This window comes from Lissotriton vulgaris, chromosome 7 (assembly GCF_964263255.1).
Source record: "Lissotriton vulgaris chromosome 7, aLisVul1.2, whole genome shotgun sequence".
NCBI classification, from domain to species: domain Eukaryota; kingdom Metazoa; phylum Chordata; class Amphibia; order Caudata; family Salamandridae; genus Lissotriton; species Lissotriton vulgaris.
The window spans coordinates 1,166,202,778-1,166,215,404 of NC_141695.1; positions in this window are offsets into that span (position 1 = coordinate 1,166,202,778).

Sequence of the window (12,627 nt, forward strand, 5' to 3'; positions counted from 1 at the left end):
TGGGAACAGTCCAGCCCAAACTGCCAAGCCATGCCTTCCCTGGGCCGGAAACAAGCTACCGAGGACCGGTTTCTGGCATTTCAGCCTTCTTCAGCCCAGCTTGCTTGAATCCAGTGGCAAAGTGAGCAAGGGACTCACGTCTGAGCATACCCTGCCAACTTATGGCGAACAAAGAAAAACCAAAGGAAATGATGGACGGAGAGTTGACAATACAAGCACTCGCCCCCAGTTAACTGATCTGGGTTTAATCCATCACCGTTCTTTAGCCCACTCTGCCACCCCTGTTCAGACATGGCCATATGCAAAAGGCCATGTCTGAACTGGGGTGGCTGAGTGAGCTAAAGAATGGTGATGGATTAAACCCAGATCAGTTGACTGGGGGTGAGTGTTTGATTTGCTCAAACGCTACGTCCATCATCCCCTTTTGTTTCGCTCTGACATCATAGGCCACTGTAAATTCTCATTTTTGCAGGAATCCAGTACCAGACCATGGCCTTCGGCCCAGAGAAGAAGCTTCAGCCAGTTCTCAACTTTATGTTTTTGTATACGAGTGCGAATCAACCTAAATAAAGTGACTTTGTTAGGGGTAAAGGTACACATTATGGTGAAAACCGAGTGGTCCACTGCAGCGGATTGCTCGATATATGATGCACATTGCTTTAAAGGCGTTATATCTAGCTATCTGCAGCCAGTGTAAGAATTTGATGGCTGATGGGAGTCCAAATGGGTAGGCTGAGGAGCCACATTTAAAATTCTCTATAACCTGTGAAGTAGGACGATGGGGTGGGGGGGCTTAGTGGCAAAATCAGCACAGGAAAGTGCTACAGTGATATTGGCTGGAACTTCTCTAAGGAGACCTAGGTAGGGAAATGTGGACACTGGCCTCTTATGAGGTAGAAGCTTTCTTTGAAATCTTGGTACAAGGGAGGGAGAAATTGAGCAACACTAGTGGACTAGTGGCAGCCTACTTCTTGTGGAGAGATGGGTGAGGATGAACATATAAATGTATCTTGTTTGTCAACGTATTTAACTGTAGGCGTTTAGATAGTATGCAGCTGTTAACTGCTCTGAAGCACTCTCCAATGTGACAGGAATTGTAGTTTTATGAATTTTCCAGCTGAGGTCAAGCAGCAGGCTGAGTAAACTACTGAGAAAGAGAAGAGCAATGGTCAAGCACTGAGGGTCTGCATGGCAGATTCACAAATGTCTGAGACATACACCTTAGATGCAAAAGGGATCTGATCTCTAATCACAAAAGACAGTTTGAAACATGAAAAAGAAGGAGCAGAAAAAACGGAAGTAGGATATTTTGCAAATGTTGCCAAACATAAAATAAATAGATCTTTATTCCAAGGCAACTTCAGGTAGAAAGGCAGATGGGAAATTGCAGGACTTTTACAAGGCTACTTCCGGGCAAAACAAGATAAAGTTAACATAGGAAAATACCCCAGATATCTGGCAACGCTCAGTACTGGGTTCCCCTCATGGATCAATGATATTCAAATTAGGTAGGCACCTTTAGGATCCAGCATTTAAGAAAGCTATGGAATTAACTGATGCACAAACATATGAATACTACCCTTTAATTTCACCGTTATGCAAAGGAAAGACTGGTGAAACAGAATACTTCTAAAAACCCAACTGTCATATGCACTGCAATCACATTTAACGTAAACGTAATGTACATACTAGTCATTGTCATGTTAATTTGCACAGCAACTGAAATGTGAATTTAAAAAACAAAAATGTTTCCTTCTCAATATAATAGGTGAAAATATTTACACAATTAGCAAGTACTGAATGCTGCGGCAGAACATGGTGTTCCAAGCTACAGGGCTAAAGTGCCACACAACAGAAGTGACATACAAAACATTATGGACTGACAGCACTGTTTGTCTTTTCGCATGCATAGAATGTAGTGGAATGTTTATGACATGGAGCAGTTGCACTAATAAAATGTTCACGGGGTATACTTTTATGAAAATGTTGCAAAGGCAACAAATGCATCAAGCTTGAGTAAAAGCATAATTTCTAACCTTTTCTCATTTTATGTGAAGTAATGTGTACGTACACATTAGAGGACCACAGTTACCAATATGTAGTGAGTGCAACCCCTTCATTCATTGTCACAGTGAGCACAGTCTCCCATTTAGCACTGATCGCTAATTAGTTCATGTGTTTGTTTTTCAATAAACAGCAGCCGCCTCCAGTTTAACAGTAATCGCCCCCCTGACTCAGATGACGCCAGATTTAGCAGCCTCGTGCCCTAATTCATCATTACCTGTAGAAACCTCCAGCCTGTGACCAGGCTGAGTGAGAAGCGCTCACAGCTGCGCGTCCGAGTCCGACTTTGTGAGCAGAACTTAAGACTGGCAGCCACCAGTCACGGCGCACTGACTGCTCAACAGATCACGACCCAGACCCAGACGGTGACCTTACTAGTACTGCCGGCCCGTCGGTTTCGGTTTATTAACACTCCACAGACTACAAAGAATAACAAATAACTCTGAGATTTTGCTAGTAAAGGTGAGCTTTCCTATCATATGGTAGAGAATACCCCAGAAGTTCTATTACAGGCAGGTCTAATTGAAGCAGGTAGTTTTCAGTGCTTAGCACCCGCACTTAAACATACACGAACACCGCTTTTCATGAGCACCAGCACCATTTAAGGACATATTTATTTGCTGGGAGATTAAGTGATTTGCCCAGAATCAAAGGTGGCCGGCACGTATTATTTTTGCAAATTAGCCACTCTCTAGTAGGTAGATAATGCACCCGATTGGACCCATCACACCTCTGAAGTACACCTTTGATATGTAATAGTACAGGAGCCGACACTTCAAATAAAGTTAATGCCCTGAGAGCGAGGCTGATAATGCCCACGAACGGGTTTATAATTCCAGGAAGCAAACCTGGGACTGATATGCCTGTTTGCAGGCCTGGAAGCTGTCACAAACCGGCGATTCACAATAAAACAGCAGCCGGCCTATCCCAGGCAAATGACCGGGTACCCGGCCTGTAGCTGGCAGCTTACATCCCAGAAACAGACTTTTGACGGGCAGAAAATCTTTTGAGAATGACTCACCAGCACCACATTTATAAAGGGGGTTCTCCTGGGAAGAATGTCCTTGGAAGCAGGCCTGTTGTGCACTGCCACGGTGCTTGTCCCTGCTGAGTGTGTTTAAGAAGGTTTGGGGGCTGTGATGCTCACTACCGGAAAATGAAGGCAGACAGTCCTATCCTGTGGGGTGTCCTTCACTCGCTGCCTGTTCCCGCACTGCTGCGGATGGAGACAGCTAGCTCTTAAGTGTGACGTCGAGGGGGGTGATAGTTGCCTGGTGACGTCACAATGTCCCAAGGCCTGCGCAAAGTCCCATCGCGGTCTACTATTCCTTTAGGTTTTAAATCCTGCTTAGTCGGTCCGATTGGTGCGAGCGATTCTCGGAAAGGCTTTACCCCTGCCCCCCCCCCCCCGACCTCCCGGGAGCCCCTCTCAGGTGAGGGAGGGGGGAGGCTAGAAGGCAACTCCTGTGTGAATGGCAGGCGGATTGACCAGAAACCAGGACTGATGCCTAGGCTAGCATACACTATTGGTGTGATCTCGGGCAATACATACATACACTGATTGCACAACAACACATGCTGCCCTGCTGATGCTAATGCTAACTGTAGGCAAGCGCAGGCCAGGCCAGGGCGGCTATGCAGTACAGTATTACTGCTCGTTTGGGTGAAGGAAGCCTCTATTTTCAAACAGTCACAGTGTGCTGTGCAGTGCACAGTAAAAAACTTACGTGGACCGGTGGACGGTGGACGCGGTGCCGTGTTGCGGTGGTGGTGAGGTCCGGACAGTAGGGGTACGCACGACGTCGCACACACACTTAAGTAAGTTAACCAAGCCAGGCCCAGGGCAGCAGCCAGCAGCAGGACGACGACGACGAGTCACGAGCGACGACCGAGTTGTGAGTGACTCTGGTAGTGGTCACTGGCTGCACTAGTGACCAGTCTATGAGTCTACGACTTCTACTTTCACTTACTAGACCGAAACTTCACTATTAGCAGTTGTTTTGGTGCGCCACCAGCGCCACGCGTGCTAATGGCCAATCACCTCGAATTTGCTTGATAATAGCTACAGGTGATTGGCCAAGCAGTGCGGGCCGCAGCAGAGCAGCCAACACCCACGTTTGGCGGCACCATCCTGCTGCAGCAGCCAATCCTGGCGCAGCGTTAACAGCGCCACTGCGCCAGGATTGGCTTACGAGCAGACTGCTATTTGCCCCTAATGAGACCGGGGCCGGGACTTCATGCCTGTCTAGTCTCCACTGCTAAGGTGGGGGGGTGGTGGACGGACAACAGTACGCATGCGCAGGCCAGTCAAAATATCGAGGCCTCCTGGAGTTCATATGCGCAGTGTGTACAGTTACTGTAGTACACACTGCGCATGTGAAACCCACGAGTCCTCAATATTTTGACAGGCCGGCGCAGCGCGCAGCTACTGGCCAACGCTATTCTGATTGCTCCGCCCCCGCACGGCCACTGCCTTACGCGCTGCCCGATTCTGCCCGATTCTGTCGGGCTTCTCCCGGCCGGGGACGATAGCGCGCTGCAAATTAATCCCGGCTGACTTTTTAAAATAAATTAGACATGTTCTTGTTGGCAGGTGCGTCCATGGCTAGTGGGGCAACGCCCCAACGCCCCCAATGGACGCACCGCCACTGGGAGCACACCAGATAGGGTAACAAAGCTCAGCCCCCAGGAAATATTATTTGGCCGCCCCATGAACATTGCAGGCCATATGTCCACTGCCCCACTATCAGTAACAAATGATCTGCTTTTATGTTATTGCAAGAAATTAGCAGAGACTTTACGTTATCTTCACCGCCAGATTCTGCAGGCTCTTCCAGAAGCAACAACTCCACTGCCATATGTAGAATACCACAATGGATCGCACACCGCTAGCCTCTCCTCCGGATCACCCCTAAGCACTCTGGCATTTGAAGTGCGTGTAGTTCGAAGAGTAGAAACAAAGTTTGTAAGTGGTTCACCAAAGTTGGTGCGAGTAGGTACTCGTTGTCCCCAAGATCTCTAGACCCGAGACATGGCCCATGTTTCGGGATAGTTTCCCTCATCAGTAGAGAAGTATATGAGGTGGATGAGAAGGCCGCCAAGTATCCTTCACAGGCCCTGATGCCTCTCCGGCGCGCAGGTGCGTCTCCAGGAGCTCGTCAGCTCGGGACTCATGGGAGCGCTATAAGTAGAATACCACAATGGATCGCACACCGCTAGCCTCTCCTCCGGATCAACCCTAAGCACTCTGGTATTACTCCACTGCCATATGACCTGCAGCCTGGTGACTGGCTCTGGGGAAAGGCCCACACCGGATGGCACTCCCTCCAGCCAAGGTGGAAAAGACCCCACCACATTATACTCAGCATAGCAACAGCCGTCAAGTGCCAAGGGCTGACATCCTTGATCCACAGCTCTCACACCAAGAAAGCAGAAGGACCGGACTGAAGAGAACCAGCTCTACCAGCACCACCAGTGACATCTGAAGCACCACGCAGGTACAACCTTCAATCCACCATGCAAGACAAGACCAATAGGAAATAAGAGGCAGATACCTGCTCGGGGCAGGCTAGGCCTCCAACAGAAGACAGAAGACACCAGAGGCAGTCACCTACTCCGCACAACAAGTTCAGGCCTTTGGGTATCACCCCTCCAAAGACGTCTGTACCAGCTGCCTTCCAAGGGAGGGCCAACTGTCATGTGCTAGTAACCTCTGACGGTACACCATTAAGGCACCAGCGTTTTCTTCTAAATGGTTGACTGGTGTCTGCACCAATAGACCCTAGGAGGTGCAGAGCCCACTAGTTAGAGTTGCTGGTGATGCTCCAATGAGACACATAGCGGTGCATCACCCGCTAGTTACATATCAAAGACAAGACCTTGGAACATCAAAAAACTGAATTGAACGCTTGGTTAAGGATATGCCAACACCTAAGTAGACCACATTTATGACAAATGCCAGCAAACAGATCTGGAAGGCTTACGTCTATACAGATGAGAATAGAAGAGTCACATCTAACAATTCATATAAGGCTGTTCTGTCCTGGAATAGACTTAAATAGTGTGCTGGAACTGACTGTGCCAAATCCTCTGCTCTTGAGTGGGTTGAGATACCTGATCTTGCAGACATTTCATTTCCCACTTTCGAACTTCAAACAACAGCACAAGATATTGCAGACATACGCCTTGACATTTTGGATTGCGTGATCTTTGCAATAGAAGAAATAGGATCTGGTCTTATCAGAGACATTAACTGAACAAATGAAAGTAAGGAACAATGCCAAGAACGAAAAGACCAGACAGAAAATGGCTATCAGTGATAGGAGCAATATTGACATTAGTCCCAGGGATAATAGTTACTTAATGGTGCTCATAATGTACTTATAAAATCCGGTAGCAACATTTGTATCACGCCTGTGGGGTAAAACAATTCTCTTTGAAGAAATGGAAACATATATTTAAATGCTTTGTACTGTTTCTTTTTATCAGAATTGATTCATTCATAGATAATCACAGTAAACAGAAGCTGTCAACATGAGATAATTACATGGATATGGGTTGATTTTGTGACATAAGTGCTCAGTGCTCTACAAGTGTACAGTATATACAAGGTGGTTGCGGTTTCTATGTACAGATGGGGGATAGGCCAGATAATGCTTTCACACCAGCAACTCCTTTCTTTCGATGTGTGGAGTCTTGGTTGACATTTCAACCCTAAATATGCCCCGGTTGGTGGTCACGCCAGGTCTTCATCAGGACAATGTTTCTGGGAGGGATGGTGACAGCCCTCAGGTAGGCTGGCCGTGTCTCAGCCAAGGTCGGGGGATACTCAAGGGAATTTCAATTTCGGGTCCAAGCGGATATTGATTTGCGTTACGATGAAATTTGGTACAGGGGTTGGGCAGACCGGGCCGTAGTACAGTCTGTCTGCTGCATACAGTCACTACCTAGGGCTGTATGCCTAGAGAGTCCTATGTGTGGAATCATTTTCTATTTCTTATTTCAGCTTCTACAAACCTAAAACATTTTATGCACATATTTACATTAAATATAAATATATTACATTAACAAAATCGTTACCATTTACATCAATAAATTATAAATGATTTACCAAAATTCATAACAATACAAAACAAAAAATATTACAGTTGACTACAAACATTTGAACAACAACCTAAATAAAAATAAATACATATAAAAATCAATGTATATTTGAAACTAACAAACTATATATCATACATTGAAAATAAAACCTAATTTAGTGTTTACCATAGAAGGACATAAGTGATATCAAAACTTCAAACTCAAACTAAACCAACTAATAAAATAAAAGTATAAACAACTTTAACCAATAAAATGAGACAAACATTTAGACTAACACTATAAAGGCACACTAATTTAAAGAACTAAATACTTCAAAAAGAACAAATGCTGCATGACAAGGAAACTCCGCCCGATTCACTCACCAGACCATTAAAAAATTAAATATATACATCTCAATAACTACCTGACCAAGTAAGTAAAACTTACATTTAAACTAAAAAAAGTTGTTAAAAAACTTAAAAATTTAAAAATAAATAATTAATAAAACATTCTCAACTTCTATCTCTTTACATAAACTTCCTAAAAGAGAAAATAACTACTTGAAAAAGTGATAAACTGCCTGACAAAAACAACTACAACAAACCTTCAAAAAGATATCAGGAAGTAAGTGAACAGAAATTATTTCAAAACTATAAACTAAAACAAATAGCAAGCAAAAATAAACCTAACGACCTCAACCTCTACAAACTACCATCAAATTAACATTTAAAATAAAACTCAATTTTTTTCATCTAACAGAAAAGAACGCACCTGCTCCACATTAGAACACCCCCAACAGAAAAGCTACATAACCATGTGAAACATAAAAACAGAACATACATGCAAATAATACATACAGACTTTAAAACGTTATATATGTTAATACTGCTATAGTACTTTCAGATGCAATAACTGAGGCAGCAAAGTGGATAAATTCATAGAAAGGAAAACAGTTAATACATGGGCTACACCTACAGCCAAAAAAGTACGTCAACAGAAAATATAAATTGGAAATGTACTAAATATTATTCTAATGCAGGTGGTGGGAGGGCAACTCACGCATGAGAGCACAACTGCCCCCACTCAAATGTGACAGAAATAGAAGTAGGGGAGATATTGCAGGATATAAGAGGGGTAAGTACTAGTTCCCAGGAACCTGCAACCAAAATACTTAAAGACACCTATACCCACTTTAAAATGTTTAATTGTACAAACTAAAAAAAGCCACCAGTGATACTCCTCTCAGCCCTGGAAGATAGAAATACCTGAGCATTTAACAATGAAGAATATTTTCTTTTACATGACAACCTAAATAATGAGAAATGAATCCTAATATTCTCAACAGCAAATAACGTACTAAAACATAGCCAATGTCAAAAGTGGATGATGGATAGGACTTTCAAAATGTGTCCATAAACTTTCACTCAGATATACACCATAGATGGTGAATATCAAAATACAAATATCCCCTTTTATACATTCCGTACTACCAAATAAACAAAGCAGCAATTACAATGACCTCTTAAACCACATTAAAAATAAATCAATAACTGACCATGGACATTGAGCAAGCCATGATTCCACCCATTCTAAAAATGTACCCCCACACACACATACAAGGCTATTACTATTAATTAAATCAAAGCAAATGGAGACACCTTCAACAATTTGCACTAAGGGGGTCATTACGATGGCGGATTTCCCGCATCCTCCGGGCCGGCGGAAGCCACCGCCGGCCCGGAGGATGCGGGAAATCCTCCGCAGAGGCTTGAAAGACCCACCGCCAAATTAGGATGGCTGGTGGGTCTCACAATCTGTCCTCCGCTTTTCCGCCGCTGTCGGAAGGCGACCACGGCGGAAAAGCATCAACATGGCTGGCGGTGTCTATCAGACACTGCCATCCATATTAGGATGGAGTACAAAGTATGCTTTTCCACGGCGGCTTTTCCACCGTGGAAAAGCATACGGAGCTTCACTTCGGGGGCCCGTTGCGGGCCCCCTGGGTGAAGGAGGGGTGCACATGGGGGGTACCTATGGTACCCCCCTGCATTTGTGTGGACAAAGCGGCAGGCACCGCGCGGTGCCTGCTGCTTTGTGCACGCAAATGCTGTGCATGCATTTTTAACATTGCGGCGGGTGCAGCTTGAAGCTGCACCCGCCGCAATGTTAAAGATTGAGGATGTGACCGCCAGGGTGGCGGTCACATCCTAATTGCACAGGAGGGAACTCCGCAGGCAATGCGGAGCTTCCCTCCTACTCTATGGTGGGGGACGGACTCAGGTCCGTCCGCCATCATAATCGGCCCCATAGTGTGGAATATTCTACAAGCAGCCAATTTGTATTTGAAATTAAAAAAATTATAGCACTAGGCTACGTCCCTGTCACAGAGGTAAATAGAAAGCCCTTTCTACCAACAAAATGAAGGCAAACTGAGCCCTCTAATGTATCATTGCGAAGATACTTGTGTTGGCAGACTGCATCGCTCTGGACACAGACACCAACCCAAATATCATGTTGGAATGTCTATGACAGCACCTTGGCACAGGAAGCCAAAACAAACAACACAGTGGACGGATGGCACTATGCCTTCCAAACCAGACTAGGGAGAACCTAGCCTACACAATATAAATGTATAGAAACATTACAAAATGTGAACAACCTGTACAAAGACGTTTACCACGCAATGCCTTTACCACGCATGCCTTTACAGCGAAATGTTAAGTATATATCAGGTAAGTGTACAAATATATATATAAGCCTGAGGGAAAACCTGCAGAAAACCAGCCTCATCCACACTTGTGTGCCTGGTGCGCGTATACGAGCGCAGGGCGCATAACATACGACTAAAAATCCTAGAACTTGAGTATGTATCAAGGAAAATCTTGAAATCCACAGCTTAATCCATAATGATTTATTTACAGCGACCTGTTTCACCTGAAACGGGGCTTCGTCAAATGTTTTGGCCATGACGAAGACCGGTTTTGGGTGAAACACATCGCTGCAAATAAATCATTATGGATTAAGCTGTGGAGTGCAAGATTTTCCTTGATACACACTCAAGTTCTTGGGTTTTATATTTATATGAATATATATATATAAAGACTGCATTTGTGAGCTGTTTGCTGGCAATGAAATGGATTTAAATACGAGTGCCGAGTGACTTTATTGTGGCTTTGCTTCATTTTGGGGCCAACCTGCTTTGTTGTAATTGATTGCGGCTGTGGCCCAGCCGTGGAGAGTGGCTCACTGCTTGGATGTGGGTCCTTGCAGGCTCTAAGAGGTTGCTTGCAGTTATGGAATAAAGGAGTACAGCGCCAGTGCAGGATGGTGCTGTCTCTTGGCATGTTTTCATTGCTGGAAAGCAGGGCAGGCAGCACCCTGTGCAGTGCTTTCCCACTTGGAATTTAATTATGTTCTAATACGAAGGGATTGGAAGCTACCCCACGGGGGGAAGAAGGTTGGTGCACTGCAAAGTCCAGAAAGCTTTGCGAAGGGACACGCCCACTGTGGCAGGTGTTTGAAATCTCAACCTAAGTGCGCAATAAAAACTGCTCCCAAAGCCTTTCTGAACATTGCCTCTGAAGAAAGGATGAGATTCCTGAAACGCGTCAGGCAGATATTAAAGTTTTAAAGACTGCATTACACAAAATGTGGCAGAAAGATAGCTTTTAGTCCAGAAAGCCACATTTGTATTTCCAGGGACATGGACCCTGAGTGAATCTTGTTGATGTCGTGCACAGATCTGTTTCGCTGCCAACACTTCAACCAGGAAGTATTTGCAGTCATATTGGGACTCGGACCCAGCCGAGCCCCAAACAAAAAGGTAAAAATTAAGAGAAGGGGCAGGGTAGAGTAGGAATACGCGGATCCTCTAGGCCTAGTGCTGTGGCCCCCCAGGGACCCTGCCTAAGCCAAAAACCATTTTTCTTTCAGAATTTTCAAATCAAAAAGTGTTACAGATTTGTGAATTCCCTGCAAAAACTTTACAAAAAACAAGCGCTGTCTCCTATGCTTGTTTCTCTTTCTGTCTCCAGGAGGGGCAGGTCCTGGGGGCATATATTTTTTTAAAAAATGGGAAGGGGGCACATATACCGCCCCTACCCAAGGCCAGTTTCCGTCCTGGAGACTGCCATCTCTCTGGACTTAATACAGTTATAAGAGGGGGGTTGCGCTGCCCCCCCCCCATAGGCATTAAAATGCCCCAGGACCACCACCTCCTTGGGGCTTGTGAGGGAAATAAGATTTAAAATTGCCCTGGAGCCCACCAATCTCCGGGACATGGAATAACAAAAAAAGGGGGAGGGGGTCCATGTGGCCCCTATACCAGGCCATATTCAACCCTTGGGACCACCATCTCCCCAAGGCATGACTACATTAAAAGTGGGATGGGGTCGAGCTGCCCTCTTCTGGTCTGTTTTTGGCCCCAGGTACTGCCACCTCCCTGGGCCTTGCCTCTGCAAACTGAAAAGAGGGGGGGCCTGTACGGCCCACATCCTGGAGCAGTTGATGGCCCTGGGGACCACCAGCCCCCGGAGACAGCTCCCTATCTCCCGAGGTGGCCACCCTCGGATGTAGCAGTTTGTTGTAACCTGGCATGGGCTTTGACAGCTCCCGCCAAGCGAGAGCAAACTGTAAGTCTGCTCCCAGCAGGCGTAGGAGGAAAACTGCTCCTGCTCGCTGAAAGTGAACTTTTCATCTGTTTTCAACAGATGAAAAAATAGCTCCTACACGCAGGGAGTAGCTTTTTTTGCAGCTCCCTACTTGAGGGAGCAATGCCGGCTCCCGCAGGAGGAGGGTAGCTGGCAGGGACCGCAGGGACATCAAGCTCTCCCTGCCATCCCCAACACTGGAGACTGGTTGCCCTGGGTGGTCTTCAGGGCACCAAGCATGAAAATGCAGGGTGCTGGGGGATGGGGTACCCATGGTCAAACTCAGCCCAGACAGGGGGGCTGGGCGCCTGCCTCCCCCATTGTTTTTTGGCCGAGCTTTGCTGGATCTGGTGGTGCAGAAAGACAGGGGAGCACAACATGTGCCCCCCCCCCTGCATGCCCCCCTTGTACTGAGGCACCAGTGGGCCCTGTTGGACCCCCTAAGTTTCCTCACCACCACCCTCTTCAAGGCAGCCTCACCATCATGAAAAGGTGGGCAGTGAGGAAGCAAATAATGTGCGTGACTGTACAGCGGCAACACCAAACATATTATGGCCTCAGACCACCATGTGATCGGTTGCGGTGGTCAAATGGCGGTCCGACCGCCAAACTCAGAATATGGTAGTCGGAATGCTAGGGTGCAACATCACCGCTGTACCACCCTGGGTTTGAGTTGCAATCCGCCTCTAAGTGTTTTGCACACTGCTGTCATTGGGTTATACTCGGACTACATATGGGTAATATTTACTCTACATGTGGCTCTTTTTTCCCTGGTGCCATATTGGGAGACTTATTTGTTATGAAGCTCCCTAATTTCCTAATTTACTGCAGT